At 38.9% G+C, this 17,048-nt stretch overlaps 1 long non-coding RNA gene across 1 annotated transcript in view; it reads left to right on the forward strand.

Annotated features, from left to right (window-relative positions):
- The first annotated feature begins 9,080 nt into the window (after positions 1-9,080).
- Positions 9,081-17,048, forward strand: part of LOC138839104 (uncharacterized) — a 42,734-nt gene continuing 34,766 nt past the window's right edge. The window contains exon 1 of the long non-coding RNA XR_011375844.1: positions 9,081-9,194. This is a non-coding gene — a long non-coding RNA (uncharacterized lncRNA). The remainder of the gene's footprint in view (positions 9,195-17,048) is intronic.

Genomic DNA, 17,048 nt, shown 5'->3' on the forward strand with positions numbered 1-17,048 from the left:
TTCATGTGTCTGTTGGATATCCTTCTTTCTTCTTCACAGAAGTTTCTCTTCAAGACTTTAGCCCACTTATTTATTGGGCAGTTGTTTCTTTGAGGATTTGTTGTTGGGGGATTTAATTGTTTGAGCTCCAAGTATATTTTAGATATGAGACCCTTGTCCATTGTATGGCAGGTGAAGATATTTTCCCAATCTGTGGGCTTTCTCTTGATCTTGCTAGCTATGTCCTTTGCCATGCAGAAGCTCTGCAACTTCATGCAATCCCATGTGTCCAACCTTTCTTTGATTGGCTGTGTTTCTGGGTCTCTATTAAGAAAATTTCATCCTCAGCAAACGAGGCCTATGGTTTCTCCTATTCCATCCTGTAAAGTTTTCAGAGTGTCTGCTTTGACTCCAAGTTCTTTGATCCTTTTGGAGTTAATTCTGGTGCTGGGTGATATATAAGGATCTAGTTTTAGTATTCTACAAATAGTTAAGCAATTTTGCCAGCACCATTTACTGAAAAGGCTGTCTTTCTTCCATTCTATTATTTTCGCTACCTTATCGAAGATTAGTTGGCTATAGGTCTGTAGGTTCATTTCGGAGATTTCAATTCTATTCCATTGGTCCTGAGGTCTGTTCTTGTGCCAGTACCAAGCTGTTTTGATTACTATGGCTTTATAGTAGAGTTTGAAATTCGGTATTGATATTCCTCCAGCAGTGTTCTTTCCGTTGAGGAGCCTTTTTGCTATCCGGGGTCTTTTATTGTTCCATATGATTTTTTGGATTGCCTCTTCTATTTCCTTGAAGAATGAGGGTGGAATTTTGATAGGTTTCACGTTGAATTTGTAGATAGCCTTGGGAAGTATTGCCATTTTCACAATGTTAATCTTTCCAATCCAGGTGCATGGGAGGTTTTGCCATTTTCTAAGTTCTGTTTTGATTTCCTTTTTCAAGATTTTAAAGTTTTCATCATAGAGATTCCTCACTTCTTTGGTTAAGTTAATTCCTAGGTATTTTATTTTTTGAGGGGCTATTACAAATGGAGTTACTTTCCTAATTTCAGCCACACTTTTCTCATTGTTGGCATACAGAAAATCATTGATTTTTGAGGGTTAATTTTATACCCTACTACTTTGACAAAGTTTTGAATCATCTTGAGTATTTTGGCAATGGAATCCATGGGATTTTTAAATACAAGATCATTTCATCCGCAAAGAGAGAGAGCTTTATTTCTTCTTTCCCTATTTGGATCCCCTTTTAGTTTGCATCTTGTCTTATTGCTGTAGCACGGCATTCTAATTCTAGATTGAAGAGAAGTGGAGAGAGTGGACATCCTTGTTTTGTTCCTGAGATTAGAAGATATGGCTTTACTTTTTCCCCATTAAGTATAATGCTGGCTGTAGGTTTGTCATATACAGCCTTTATTGTTTTGAGAAATGTTCCATGGATTCCTAATTTTTCCAAAACCTTCATCATAAAGGTGTGTTGGATCTTGTCGAGTGCTTTTTCTGCGTCTATTGAAATAACCATGTGGTTCTTATTCTTGCTCCCGTTGATGTGATGAATAATATTAATTGATTCGCATATATTGGACCAGCTTTGCATCCCAGAAATGAATCCTGTTTGATTGTGGTGTATGATTTTTTGGATCAATTGTTGAAGTCGATTGGCCAAAATTTTGTTGAGAATTTTTGCATCAGTGTTCATCAAAGAAATAGGTCTATAGTTCTCTTTCTTTCACGAGTCCCTGCCTCGTTTTGGGATGAGGGTTATGATGTCTTCATAGAATGTGTTCGGTAGTGAACTTTCTCTTTCAATTTCATTGAAGAGTTGGAGGAGTATTGCTGTGAGCTCTGCTTTGATGGCCTTGTAAAATTCCGGTGTAAAACCATCTGGTCTTGGACTTTTCTTAGCTGGGAGGCCTCTTATTGCTTTTTCTATTTCAATGCTTGATATGGGCCTGTTAAGATGGTTTAACTTATCTTGGTTTAGTTTTGGCATGTCAATATTTGCTAGGAAAAGGTCCATTTCTGTCAAGTTCTCAAACTTATTAGCATAAAGTTTTGAGAAGTATCCCTTATAATGTTCTGAATCTTGGTTGTTTCCATGGTGATGTTTCCATTCTCATCTCTGAGTTTAGTTATTTGGATGTGTTCTCTTCTTTTTCTGGTAAGATTTGCTAGGGGTCTGTCAATTTTGTTAATTTTTTCGAAGAACCAACTCTTTTTTTTGTTGATTCTTTGTATAGGTTTTTTGGATTCTAATTCATTTAATTCTGATTTAATTTTAATTATTTCTTTCCATCTACTGGATTGAAGTTTATCTTACTGCTCTTTTTCAAGGAGGTTTAGATGTGTCATTAAATTGTTGGTTTCAGATATCTCCAATTTGTTGATGTAGGAGCTCAGAGGTATAAACTTGTCTCTGAATACTGCCTTTACTATGTCCCAGAAGAGCTGGTAATTTGTGTGTTCATTTTTGTTGAATAGTATGAGCATTTGAATTTCCTTTCTAATATCTTCCATGACCCACTCGTGATTCAGCAGTGTGTTGTTCATCCTCCATATGTTACCGGACTTTCTTTGGTGGCTTTTGGTGTTGAGTTCTAATTTTATTCCCTTGTGTTCAGAGAGAATGCAAGGTATAACTTCAATGTTTCTGAATTTAGACAAGTTTTATTTTGTGGCCTAAAATGTGGTCAATTTTTAGAAAATGTTCCATGTGGTGCTGGGAAAAACGTGTATTCTGATGCTGCTGGGTGAAATGTTCGGTAGATGTCTGTTAAATCTAGTTGATCTATGCAGCTGTTTAGATCTGCGGTTTCTCTATTGAGTTTTTGCCAAGTTCATGTATCTAGTGGGGAGAGTGGTGTGTCAAAATCCCCAACAATTAATGTCTTTGGATCTATGTGGACATTGAGAGAAAGTAGTGTTTCTTGGATAAATTTGAGTTCTCCATTGTTTGGTGAATAGATATTTAGAATTGTAATATCGTCCTGAAGGAGAGATCCATTAATTAGTATGTAGCGACCATCCTTATCTCTTCTCACGAATTTTAATTTGAAGTCTATTTTATGTGATATTAGGATTGCAACTCCCTCCTGTTTATGGGGGCTGTTTGCTTGGTAGATTTTGCTCCACCCTTTAACATTGAAAATGTGTTTGTTTTTATGGGCAAGATGTGATTCCTGATAGCAGCAGATTGAAGGAACTTCTTTTTTAAACCAACTAGACAGTCTATGTTCCTTAATTGGAAAGTTATGTCCGTTAACGTTAATAGATAGGACTGAGAGGTATTTGGGAGTTACTGCCATGTTATCCACCTTCTTGGGGGTTGCGAAAACTGTGTTCTTCCTATGGTTCTTGGATTCTCAGTTTGGGTGCAGGTTCTTGGCCTTTATTGTGGTCTTGTTGGCTTTCTTTGTGTAGGACATCTTTAAGAATCTTTTGTAGGGCTGATTTGGTGGAGATGTATTGTTTCAATTTTTCTTTGCTATCGAAGGTTTTTATTTGGCCTTCAGTTATGAAGGAGAGTTTAGCTGGGTACAGTATTCTTTGTTGATAATTGTTTGGTTTTAGGGCATGGCATACATCATTCCAGGCTCTTCTTGCTTTGATTGTCTCTGCTGAGAAATCTGAGGTGATTCTAATTGATTTCCCTTTATTGGTGATTAATCTTTTCTCCTTGACAGCTTTAAGGATCCTTTCCTTGGTCTGAGTTGATCTTGTGTGGATTATAATGTGACCGTGGAATGTCCTATTCTGGTCTGGTCTATTTGGGGTTCTAAAAGCTTCTTGTATCTGAATAGGCCTATCTTTTTGCATGTTTGGGAAGTTCTCTGCTAGGATCCTGTTAAACAAATTTCCTAGACCATTAACTTCTGTTTCTAGGTGCTCCTCTACAACCATTATCCTTAGATTAGGTCTTCTGATGGTTTCTTCAAGTGTTGGATAGATCTATCATATTTCTGGGACTTGTCTTGGATGGTTGTATGTTCTTTCTCTGTAATATCTAGGCTGTCTTCAATCCCTGAGATTCAGTCTTCTGCATGGTCTAACCTGCTGTCAAGACTTTCTACTTTGTTTTTTATCTCTTTTCCTTCTAATTGGTCAGGTTTCATTGCTTCAAATTCTTTGTTAAAGCTTTGTTTTAGATCTTGCATGAACTTCTTTACTTCCTTAATTTGGTGTTCAGTGCTTATTCTCAAATCACTTAGTCGTTTGGTTATGGTTTCCTTGGACTCCAATTCTTTCTGTTGGTTTCCGTTCAGCATTCCCTTTGTGGTCTCCCTGTCTTCCTTCAGCTCTTTGATAATGGATTCCATGAATGCCTTTAGTGATCTTTTTTTATTCTTTTCCTGCTCTCTCAATTCCTGTATTACTCTTTGATTAGCTTCCTCCCGTTCATGGTATTCCTGTAGTTTTCTTTGAGTGTTCTCAGCCTGCTCACGCCATTCCTCCCTTTGTGTTTGAGTATTCTCAAGCTGCTCACGCAAATCCTGTATGTTTTTGAGTAGCTTCCTCACACTTATGATATTCCTGTATAAACTTTTCGATTGCCTCCTCTCTCTCCTTATCATGCTCATACAGAGTCCTTTGTAAGTTTTCAATCTTTTCATTTATCATGTTTGCCAACAGTGTTTGTAGAGCTATTTGGGAACTCTCCTCTGGATTATTCATTATCTGTTCTGTCCCATGATTATCAAGATTGAGAATTGAGATACCCGGACTTGCCATTTTTCTTGCGTTTTTCCAGCTTACTCTGCCCATTTGAGATGAAAATAGCACCAGTTTTTTGCTAGAACAATATCCTAAGGCAAGCATCCACCAAAGTCTGAATTTGCACAGTCAATAGTCTACAGATACAATCTAGTTCAACAGATACATCTATTCAATATCAAACAACTATATGTTAATGGGCTACGAACCGCAAAGAAGAATTTGGAAAACCAGAAATTATTAGGGTTAGGGAGCAATATGTGTAAAAAATAGGAATAGATTGATGTGGGAAGTCACAGGGAGTGTTAACTAAATCCTAATCTCAAAGCAGGAAATAGGTTGGGTAGGATGAAAGTAGAAAGAGAGAGAAAAAATGAAGAAAGGGAAATGGAAAAGAAAAGAGACCAGAAAAAATAGAAAAATAAAAATTAATAATATTAAGCCAGAATTCGACAAGAATCTATTTAGAGAAGAATGTGAATATAATGAGAGAAGGGGAGGGATATAAAGGAGATGTGAAAACTTAAAAATAAAATGCTTAAAATATTATGTAGGTATAATGAAGTGTTACTGCTATTAAGGAATTTAAGTCTCAGAGGCATTGAATTGAGTAATAAATTTGTGGATTAAGTGTGTACACAATGGAAGATATTGTCTAATAGTCATCTACAGGTTTATCTGAGGATGTGCAGGACAAGAATTAAGTCATATAAAGAAGAACAAAAGAGAGGAAAAGGTGAAAAGGATAAGAAATGAAGAAAAAAAGATCAGAAGTTCAGTAGAGCTAAACAAAAACCAAAAAGATAATTAAAAAAGAAAAAAAAAAGAGAAAGAAATCAAAAAAGAAGAAAAAATGCACACACGTCTCCCTAAAATAAAAATTGTAAGAAGGAAAAAAATATTGTGGAAAACATTTTTTTTTCAATCAAGGCAAAAATTAATGATTAAAAAAAGTTTTAGAAATGAAATTTTTTTAAGATAAGGTACCAAAAAAAAAAAGAAAGTAAAAAAAAAAAGTTCTTTGATTTTTGGGGGAGGGGTGGGAAAAATCCTATATCTCCCTTTTGTCCATAACCAGCCTCTTGTTGGAGTCTTTTGTCTGCTTTTGGTCCTTTGGCTTGGTTGGTTACTTAAGTCAGTTTATTCGAACAGGCAGAAAAATGCTCTGGTTTACCCAGGATTTTGTGATCCTCCTCCCAGGCTAGTTCAATGGGAGTCAGATCTGCTTTGAGTATCACAAAAGAGGGAGATGCAATGATGAGGCTAGGTTCTGGGTAGAGTTGAGGCCTTTCAACAAACAGTAGATTTTCCTGGTGGCTAGTTTGTGAAAGATTCACAGAGCCCAGCCTGGAGCCATTCTCAGGGTTTCTGTTTACTGGATTTCAATTGATTGTCGAGGCTGCTAAAGGGAGGGGCAGCCTCTGGCTCTGATTACCCAGTGAAGAATGCCATTACTAGGGCTGGCACCCAAGCTGAGTGACTTTTCCCTGGGTTTAGCTGAGTCTGGCAGGTCACGCCTCCGTTAAGTTCTTGTGACCTGCTAAATGATTCATTTTATTCCAAGGCTTGAGTTGGAGCTCTTTGTCAGTATCCAAGATGGAGGTCTCCAGTACGGGATGGGAGGGGTGGCATTCCTTCCTCTTTTCCCTGAGAAGGAGTGAGGACATCAGGCTTCTACTCATGCCGAGTCTTGGTTCCTGGATCGTCTCTGGTCTGTGAACTGCAGGATGAATATGTCTGCTCCTTGTCGGTTCTTGCTGGTTTTGAGTAGAATCCGTTCACCCGCTGCGTCTGGCTCCTTCGTCCCGGACTCTCTGTTGCTCGGGTATGGCGCCTGTGGTTGCAGCTGCCACCGCTGCCGCCACTGCGGCGGCTGCTGGCAAGAGCTGAGATCTGTCTCCTTGCCTGGATTTTCCTGCTCTGGCCTGACTCTCTGTCCTGTGATGGCACACTTGGTGTGATTCTCTGGCTTAGGACTGTTCACTGGAACTCTAAAACTTCTTTCTATGGGAGAGCTTGTTTAGACTCCAGCTTCTCCGCCATCTTCCCAGGTCTGACTTTCTTATCTTCATGTACAGTGATCTTCTCCTTCATCAATATTGCTGCAGATTTACCCAGATCCTGAATTCAAATTTAAAGCCTGGAAGATTAAACATCACGAATTGCAAGCCAGGGAGCTAATTTTTTTTTTTACTTTTCTCAGTATGTGCTTGAAGTCAGATTGTGGCAACTCTGCCTCAAATTGGATCACCCTATGCTGGGGCACAGCCACTAGACCTACAACTGCTTCTGGGATCCTAGACCCTCAGGTCTTGCAGGGAAAGCAATGCACAGAAAAACTGTGGCATTTTTATGTTTTCTTCCTTTGCACGGTGACCCTCATGGGTCTGAATGACACTGTTGCAAAGGGTACTTCACCTTGCATTGCTGAAAGCTGCCCACGTGGCAACATAGGCCCTGATTTCAAATCCCCCTCCTAACACCAACCAATGGCAGGAGATACTAAGAAAATTGTTCCCAACCATAGGAAGAACAATGGAATTTTATCAATGTCAATGTTCAATGAGTTGATCATGAATGATGCTACTATAAATTTAGGCAGCATAATTTCAAGAGGCTAATTGATTTTTATTTAATATTTTGAAGCATAAAAAGAATATTATTACTTACAGGAATGCAATAATTTCAGGACACTGATTGATTTCATTAATAGTATAAGGATGAAAACAATAATATTAATTACATGGACACATGATTAATACCCAGGAATTGGTAGGAATGTAGTCTATATAACTGAATAATATATAGACATCTTTAACACTCTATATAAATACATATTTATTAGCATACTTCCATCTGCAGGTCAATCTGTACTTATTTTGCTAACACCTGGGGCTTGATCTCAGGCCCTAAGAATAGCCTTTCAGCTCAATTTGCCCCAGGATGGCGTGCTGACACTCACCCATTCATGAATTGGGCCTTGTAGGCTTGTAGGCCATGAGTTCAGTTGCCAGCACTCCCCAAAAAGGAATTGTTGGATTAAGAAGTCCTGAATGTCAGGTATGAAGTGGAACACATATGCAGACCTATATCTTATGTAATCAATGTTTTATGTGCCATAATAGTCAAAATAAATCGTCAATACATGAATAAAACAAATAAAATAACTGCACTGAATGCAATATGGAGTCAACATATGTATGTAAATATGAATCATATATGTAAATTGTACATGAATAGGATGTTTTCTAGTGGTGGGGATCTATTTCAGGCCTAAAGAACCGACTTGAATTTCTTGACTTCAAGGAGGCCAGCTTCCCCTTCCCACACATTGCAACAGAGTTACCAAGATCATAGGTTCCAATCCCGACAGTCCTGACAGAAAAATGCCACCTTTATATTATGTAATAGTATCGTAATTCTTAGGTATTTCATGATTCCTCCATTTTATGAATGTGATTGTTTAAATGCTTCATAAAGCATTAACTAACATCGATCAGTTTCCTATTAAATAATTCTTTATAATTTTATCCTAGAATCATTCAAGAACTGCTCTTTCAATCATGACATACATCATATTCTATTGGTAATCATATGGAGAGGAATAAGTTTCTTAGGATCTCTTTCTATTTTGAGGTGGCTGGACCAGGATTCCAACTGTGGGCTATAGCTCCCACCACTTAAACCCGAGGATAGGGAACTCATCAGTCTGTCCAAGAACACCAGTAAGACAAATGATTAGGCTGGCACCAGTGGCCCTCAGCAGTCTTCCTTGATACTTACAAGGCTGTGATGAGAGGATCATGGTCGAAGTCACCCTAGGCAGGAAAGTCCAACTTCAGTGCCAACAAAGCCAGAATCCCTGTGGTTCCAGTGTGGAAGGCCAGCCTTGAGCAAAAGCAGCTCACAGACTGTGCCCATATCCTCAGTTCATGGTCTGGGACTGGGAACAAACAGCCATACACAATGATCTGTGCAGCCATGCGGCTAAAGCAGGTCACCCTCTTGTCTCCAACTGAATTGGACATTGTTCCCTGGGAAAAGGGCTGGGGGAGCTGCTATCTTCTTGACTCTGCCCATGCTGTTTGCATCACAGGATTCTGGCCACACCCCCATTCTTTCATTGTTCTTTCTGACCAATGAGATACAAGAATGGTGGCCATGCCCACATTGAATGCTGCCTGGTAGCACCAGGATTCCCTCTGTTAGTTTACACCACTACCAGCAGTTGAGGAAGGTATAGATGGCTGAGTGGTGAGAAGAGGCATTAGGCGACTGGAATATAGAAGGAAATTGAGATGCCTGCCTAGTCCCCAGCCCCCTCCCGCCTTCCCAAGGTTCAGAAATTCAAACCAGGCAATGGCACACTGCCAGGCTGTGTAAAGCCCCAAATTGGTCAATGGCCTTGGTTCTCTGAGGCCATGTGTCTGCAATGCCGCTGCCATTCCTGCTTGCCCCACCTGGAGCAGCCTCAAGCAACTTCTCCCAGGAGCACATGTGAGTGGCTGCCCCAAAACCACCCCTACCCTGGGTCAGACACCCCTCTGAGGGCACCAAGACCCGCTACTTGTTTCCTCTCCCTGGCTCTGAGGAGCCACCTTTCTGTTTTGGGCATTTCTGAAACAGAGCCTCTATATGCTCTGGCTGGGCTGGATTGATGTCCTCCTATCTGTGACAGGTATGCTCCACTGGGCCTGGTCATCTGCAGTTGGGGTGGTAGACATGTAGCAACATGCACAGTCATCGATTTAGATGGATTATCTCAAAAATTTAGTCCACAGCAGCCTATTCTTTTTTTTTAATTGTGAAAATACTGTCCAGAGGGGTTAAAATTACATGGGCAAGATATGAGTACATATCTTATCAAGCATTATAGCCTCCTCTTTTGTTTCCCCTTGCCATCCCATCCTCCCCCCCCAATCGACCCTCCCCATCCCCCTACCAGAGTTGTCAAGTTCATTTTCGACATACCACTTCTACGTCTCATTGTTATAATGGGTCCAAATTTAATCCCTATTTCAACGATTTGTTTTTTCCCTTCCCCTCCATAAATTATAACAACATCAAATACAGTCAAAGAAGGGATTATACCGTGGGGGAGAGATATAAAAAGCAACAAATAAATAATCTTATGAATGTACTAGAAACAATCGTATGAAAGAAAAAAATTGAATAGATATCTTAGGGTTCTTTTCACTAACATGAATTTATCTGAACTTTTATGCTTGACTCAGATATATACTAGTTATTGCAGATAAGGGAAAACATGGGACCTATGTTTCGTTGGTTCTGGCTTACTTCACTTAATATAATTTTTTCCAAGTCTTTCCATTTCCTAACAAATAGAGCAATGTCATTCATTCTGATGCAGGCATAGAATTCAATTGAGTATATATAACCCATTTTTTTGATCCATTCATCTACCGAAGGGCATCTGGGTTGCTTCCATATCTTAGCTATGATAAAAAAGGCTGCAATAAACATAGTTGTGCTGGTAGCTTTAGTGTGGTCTTCTTTGTAAACATTTGGGTAAGTGCCCAAAAGTGCGATTGTTGGATCAAAGGGGAACTCTATGTTGAGTGCTTTGAGGAACCTCCATAAAGCTTTCAAAAGTGGTTGAACAAATTTACACTCCCACCAACAATGAAGTAAAGTTCCCTTCTGTCCACATCCCCTCCAGAATCTGTTATCAGACTTCTTCAGTATAGCCATTCTAACTGGGGTGAGGTGGTATCTCAATGTTGATTTGATTTGCATTTCTTTTATGGCTAGAGAGTTTGAGCATTTCTTCATTTGTCTATTGGCCATCCTTCTTTCTTCTTCAGTGAAGTTTCTCTTTAAGGCTTTAGCCTTATTTATTGGGCAGTTTCTTTGAGGATTTGTTGTTGGGGGATTTAATTTTTTGTTTTCCAAGTATATTTTAGATATGAGACCCTTGTCTCTAGTATGGCTAGTGAAGATTTTCTCCCAATCCGTGGGCTTTCTATTGATCTTGCTAGCTATGTCCTTTGCCATGCAGAAGCTCTGCAACTTCGTGGAATCCCATTTGTCCAAACTTTCTTTGATTTCTTGTGTTTCTGGGTCTCTATTAAAAAAAATTCAACCTGTGCCAAGGAGACCAGGGGTTTCTCCTATTCCATCCTGTAATGTTTTCAGAGTGTCTGCTTTGACTCCGAGGTCTTTGATCCATTTGGAGTTGATTCTGGTGCAGGGTGATATATAAGGATCTAGCTTTAGTTTTCTACAAGTAGTTAAGCAATTTTGCCAGCACCATTTACTGAAGAGGCTGTCTTTCTTCCATTCTATTATTTTAGCTCCCTTATCGAAGAGTAGTTGGCTATATGTCTGTAGGTTCATTTCTGGGTTTTCAATTCTATTCCATTGGTCCTGAAGTCTATTCTTATGCCAGTACTAAGCTGTTTTGATTACAATTGCTTTGTAGTAGAGTTTGAAATTTTGGTATGATATTCCTCCAGCACAGTTTTTTTCTGTTGAGGATCGTTTTGCTATTCGGGGTCTTTTATTGTCCTCTATGAATTATTGGTTTGCCTCTTCTATTTCCTTGAAAAATGAGGTTGGAATATTGATAGGTATCACACTGAATTTGTAGAGAGCCTTGTGAAGGATTGCAATTTTCACGATGTTGGTCTTTCCAATCCATGAGCATGGGAGTTTTTGGCACTTTCTAAGATCTCTTTTGATTTCCTTTTTCAGGTTTTTAAAATTTTCATCATAGAGTTCCTTCACTTCTTTGGTTAAGTTATTTCCTAGGTATTTTATTTTTTGTGGGGCTATTACGAATGGAGATGCTTTCCTAATTTCAGCCACACTTTTCTCATTGTTGGTATATAGAAAATCCATTGATTTTGAGGGGTTAATTTTATACCCTACTACTTTGACAAAGTTTTGAATCAGCTTGAGTAATTTGGGAGTGGAGTCTATTGGATTCCTTAAATACAAGATCATGACATCTGCAAAGACGTAGAGTTTTACTTCTTCTTTCCCTATTTGGATCCCCTTTACGTTTGCATCTTGTCTTATTCCTGTAGCTAGGCATTCTAATACTAAATTGAAGAGAAGAGGAGAGAGTGGACCTTCTTGTCTCGTTCCTGAGTTAAGAGGAAATGGCTTTACTTTTTCACCATTAAGTATAATGCTGGCTGTAGGTTTGTCATATATAGTCTTTATTGTATTGAGCAAAGTTCCATGGATTCCTAATTTTTCCAGAACCATCATCATAAAGGGGCGTTGGATCTTGTCAAATGCTTTTTCTGCATCTATTGAGATAACCAGGTGTTTCTTATCTTTGCTCCTGTTGATGTGATGAATTATATTAATTGATTTGCGTATATTGACCCAGCTTTGCATCCCTGAAATGAATCCTGTTTGATCATGGTCTAGAATTTTTTGGATGAATTGTTGAATTTGATTGGCCAACATTTTGTTGAGAAGTTTTGCATCAATGTTCATCAAATAAATGGGTCTATAGTTATTTTTCTGTGATGTGTCCCTGCCTGGTTTGGGCATGAGGGTTATTATGGCTTCATAGAATGAGTTCAGTAGTGAACTTTCTCTTTCAATTTCATTGAAGATTTGGAGGAGTATTGGTGTGAGCTGTGTTTTTAAGGGCTTATAGAATTATGCTGTAAAACCATCTGGTCCTGGGCTTTTCTTAGATGGGAGGTGTGTTATTGATGTTTCTATTTCAATGCTTGATATGGGCCTGTTAAGATGGTATAACTCATCTTGGTTTAGTTTTGGCATGTCAATATTTGCTAGGAAAAGGTCCATTTTTGCCAAGTTCTCAAACTTATTAGCATAAAGTTTTGCGAAGTATTCCCTTATAATGTTCTAAATCTTGGTTGTTTCTGTGGTGATGTTTCCATTCTCATCTCTGAGTTTATTTATTTGGGTGTGTTCTTTTCTTTTTCTTATAAGATTTGCTAAGAGTCTTTCAATTTTGTTAATATTTTGGAAGTAACAAATCTTTGTTTTGTTGATTCTTTCTATGATTTTTTTTGGATTCTAATTCATTTAATTATGATTTAATTTTAATTATTTCTTACCATCTACTGGATTGGGGATCATCTTGCTGCTCTTTTTCAAGGAGACTCAGATGTCTCATTAAATGGTTGGTTTCAGATTTCTCCAATTTGTTGATGTATGAACTCAGAGCTGTAAACTTTCCTGTGAGTACTGCCTGTGCTGTGTCCCAAAGGAGCTGGTAATTTGTGTGTTTATCAGCATTTGAATTTCTTTTCTAATCTTTTCCATGACCCACTCGTGATTCAGCAGTGTGTTGTTCCAGTGTGTTACAGGATTTTCTCTGGTGGCTTTTCCTGTTGAGTTTTAATTTTTTACCCTTGTGGCCTGAGAGAATGCAAGGTATTACTTCAATGTTTCTGAAAAGAGATAAATAAGTACCCACACATATACCCCTAAAATAAAAATTATGAGAGGAAGAAAAAAATTAAAGTAAAAAATTAAAAATTAAAAAACAACTTTTAGAAAAAAATTATAAAAGGTACAAAAAAAGAGTTCTTTGATTTTTTTGTGGGGGATGCGAAGATCCTGTATCTTCCTTGTGTTCTTAACCTGTCTCTTGTTGGAGACTCTAGTCTACTTGTGTTTGATTTTCCTGTGGCTTGAATGGTTTCTTAAGTCAGTTTGAGCAGGCAGAAAAATCACAGGAGACGATTCTTGACCACAGGTGAAGCTCTGGGTAGGTTCGTAACAATCAGACCTCATTCTCCTCACAGGACAATTGTGAGGAAACAAGGGATTTATACAGAGGGATCTCTGGAGCATGGCTAGGAACAGAGGGAGTAGTCTTCAGATAAGGTTCTCGGCAATTCTGTGAGGAAATGACAGGAAGATAGCAGGAAAGGGCTCAGGCGGGGCCTGTTATTAATTGTGCAACAGATGTGGGATTATGAAACAAACATGGCTCTCTCTCATCATTACCCTATCCCCATGAGGAAGCGGATCATTCACTGTGTTGAGTTTTGCAGCTGGAGATTCCAAGGCAGAGAGAAGCCAGGTGACCTACTTATGACTTCAACTTCAAAGGAAGCTCTGCCTGACTTTGCTACCATGCTCCGTAGGACAATGGGTGCTATTCAGTCTGCTTCTTGTGGTAGGAAGTCCACTTCTTGTCAGTCGTGGAGCTAGAACTTTAGGCATGGGCGATGTTCCCAAAAGCCTCAGCCAAAGGCTAGTGTTCTACCACTTGAACCCACAACACTACTTTTGATTTTCTGGTGGTTCTTTGGAGATAAGATTCTCACAGACGTTCCTGCCTGGGCTGGTTATGAACCATGATCCTCATATCTCAGGTTCCTGTGTAGTTAGGATTAGAATTCTGAGCCACTGGCACCAGACTTAATTGTAATTCTGACTTTTCTCTCTCTCTCTTTCACAAGAACTGGTCACATGGGTGCTGGAGGAGGGGGCCCAGCATCCCCATGTGGCTGGAACCCAAGGTTGGTCCTCTCATTCTGGAGGTTGGCTGTGGGTCAGGAGCTCTCGCCTCAGCTTGTTGAAACAGCTCCATGAGATATGCCCTTCTGTTATCTGGCTAGACCGTAACAGTTATTCATTGTCCATCCAGCCTTACTAGACTTATTGTATTGTATTGCTTTCTACATCATTTTCTAGCACCTGGCCAAAATTATGATACGTAGTTACAGAATGAAAATGTAATGCAATCTTAAGAAAGTTATTTAGGGCTCTGTTAATGTGGCTTCATGGTACGGTGATTTCCTAGCATCCATGAAACCCTGGGTTCAATTCCTTAGTTACACACACACACACACAAAACCACTGGAAGTGGTGTTGTGCCTCAAATGATAGAGAGCTAGCATTGAGCAAGAAAAAAAAAAGCTCAGGAATATTCCCTACCCCTGAGTTTATGCCCCTCGACTGGCAAAAAGAACAAAAACAAATCAAATCAAAACAAAACAAAAACATTCAGTTAGTAAATGCAAAATAAATAAACCACACTTGGAATATATAATTGCTCCTTCCATACTGACACCTGACAACAGTTCCTAATTCATGTACTTTACTTATATTAGGATACTGTGTTGAAAAAAGTCTTGTTCATTAAGTCACAGCAATTAATGCCAGGGATGTGCTTAGATGTCAGGTAACGTTTAATTCTGGAAATTCAACCATTCCTGGATTTGTGTCGTCACTGCTAATCACAAAGAGAATGGTAGGCTATGTGTGATTTTGAAATCTTTTTGGTCAATTATGGCACCAAAAATGCAGAGGCTAATTAATAGTTGTGAAAGAAAATAAGGAATATATAACTCCAGATAGAAGGAATAAATGATAGTAATTAAGGTATACCAGAAACTGTTCTTGAGAACCATTTTTGGTTATTGTAGAACTAGTTGTCAGCTAGGCTGTTCCTCATTGCCTTTAGCATTCTAAATCTCTTAGGCTAGCTCTTAATCTCTGTGTGATAAATGTATCTCCTTCTATGCTATTCTTTCATACCTTATCTCCTTTGCTTTCTAAAAATCTTATTCTTTCTATATTTCTCTATGAACATTTCCTGATACTAAATACACCTATACAGATGGCAGAGGATGCTAATGAAAGGGTCCCAAAAATCATCAGTCATTAACGTAACAAAATGGAAAAGAGGACATATTTATTGCTACTTCAATTTTTCTGAAATGCTGCAATATCATTTGGTTAAAATTTCCATTCTTTGTCTACACAGTGTCATTCAGTACACATAAATGCAAATATGAGCAGGAGTTGGTTTACTCCTGTAATCCTAGCTACTCAGGAGGTTGAGACCAGAAGATTGTGGTTCAAAGCCAGCCTGGTCAGGAAAGTCCACGAGACTCTAACCTTCAATTAACCACCAGAAACCCGGAGGTGGTGCTCTAGCTTAGCACCCAGGATCCGAGTTCAAGCCCCACAACCAACAAAAAAGGTGAAATATAACTTTAAGTTTCCCCAAAAGGAATGACAAGTTCAATAATCTTCCCAAACAAAAAAATTCCAAAATGATTCAGTGCACCTACTTTTGCTGAGTTATGTTTTGGATTCTTTTCTGGACATATGCTCTAAAAACAAATCATTTAACTAGAGATACAGGTGGACCCATTTCAACAATGAGATGTACAAGTCGTTATGTTGAAAAACGAACTTTACAACGTTGGTGGGCGGGAGGATCGGGTATGGGGAGGGGGGAATATGGGAAGGGATGGGAAGGGGAAACAAAGAGGAGGCAACAATGATTGATAAGAAATGTACTCGTTATCTTGCCCATGTAATTGTAACTCCTCTGTACGGTATGCTCACAATAATAAAGAAAAAAATTGTAAAATATTAGCTTTACAATAAACATCTAATATTTCTCATTTGAAAAGAGAAGTCTATACAGTTGATGTCACTTGGCTTTCTTACTACCTTAGTTTAAAGCCAAACCAGGTAGGAGATTCTGTCAAACTCTTATTTGTAATTACACAGCAAAAAAGCCAGAAGTGGAATTTTGGTTCAAGCAGTAGAGTACTAGCTTTGGGGGTAGGTGAGCAGGAAAGAAAACTGTTCAGGGACAGGGTTCAGCCTCTAGGTTCAAGCCCCAGAACCAACACAAGCTAAACACAAAAGCAAACAAAAAAACAGATATTTCATTGGGACCCTCCTTAAAGGAGTATTGGTCTGAGAAGTGGCTCCTTTTGCTGATCATATACACTGGATGCTTTTTTTGGAATCCTTACTGCTCTGGAGAACTCAGGACTAAACTAAAGTAATTCATAACTGACTTCTGCAACAAAAGAATCATCTCAGGGGTGAAATATCCATGCAAAAAACACTATAGCAGTAGAATTTTTTGGGGGTCCAGTCTTGGGCCTGAACTCTGGGCCTGGGCGCTTTACCTCAGCTCTTCAACTCAAGGCTAGCGCTCTACCACTTGAGCCACAGCACCACTTCTGGCTTATTTTTGCTTATGTGGTGCTGAGGAACCTAACCCAGGGCCTCAGGCATGCAAGGCAAGTGCTCTACCACAGAGCCAACTTCCCAGCCCCAGCAGAAGAACATATTTAAAACAACGTTATTTCTTTTTGTTCTATGCTGGCCATCAAATGGCACATTTTATCTTTTTGTAATACTCTCAACTACAAGTTTACAGAAAAATTATATATAAGTAAAAACACACTAGAAAAAGTCAGGGACAGAGTTTCCTTCAAGCCTCGGATTCTCTTCTTTTACAGTAAAAAGGAAAGCACAAGTTAACTTGAACTTTGTCAATCCTCTATGTTCCATTCCTCTACTGGGATCAGTTTCCATATCCAGTAACAGTTACTTCCAGGAACAATCTATGGTGCT

This window comes from Dipodomys merriami, unplaced genomic scaffold (assembly GCF_024711535.1).
Source record: "Dipodomys merriami isolate MVZ:Mamm:240054 unplaced genomic scaffold, mDipMer1.0.p SCAF_293, whole genome shotgun sequence".
Classification (NCBI taxonomy): Eukaryota; Metazoa; Chordata; class Mammalia; order Rodentia; family Heteromyidae; genus Dipodomys; species Dipodomys merriami.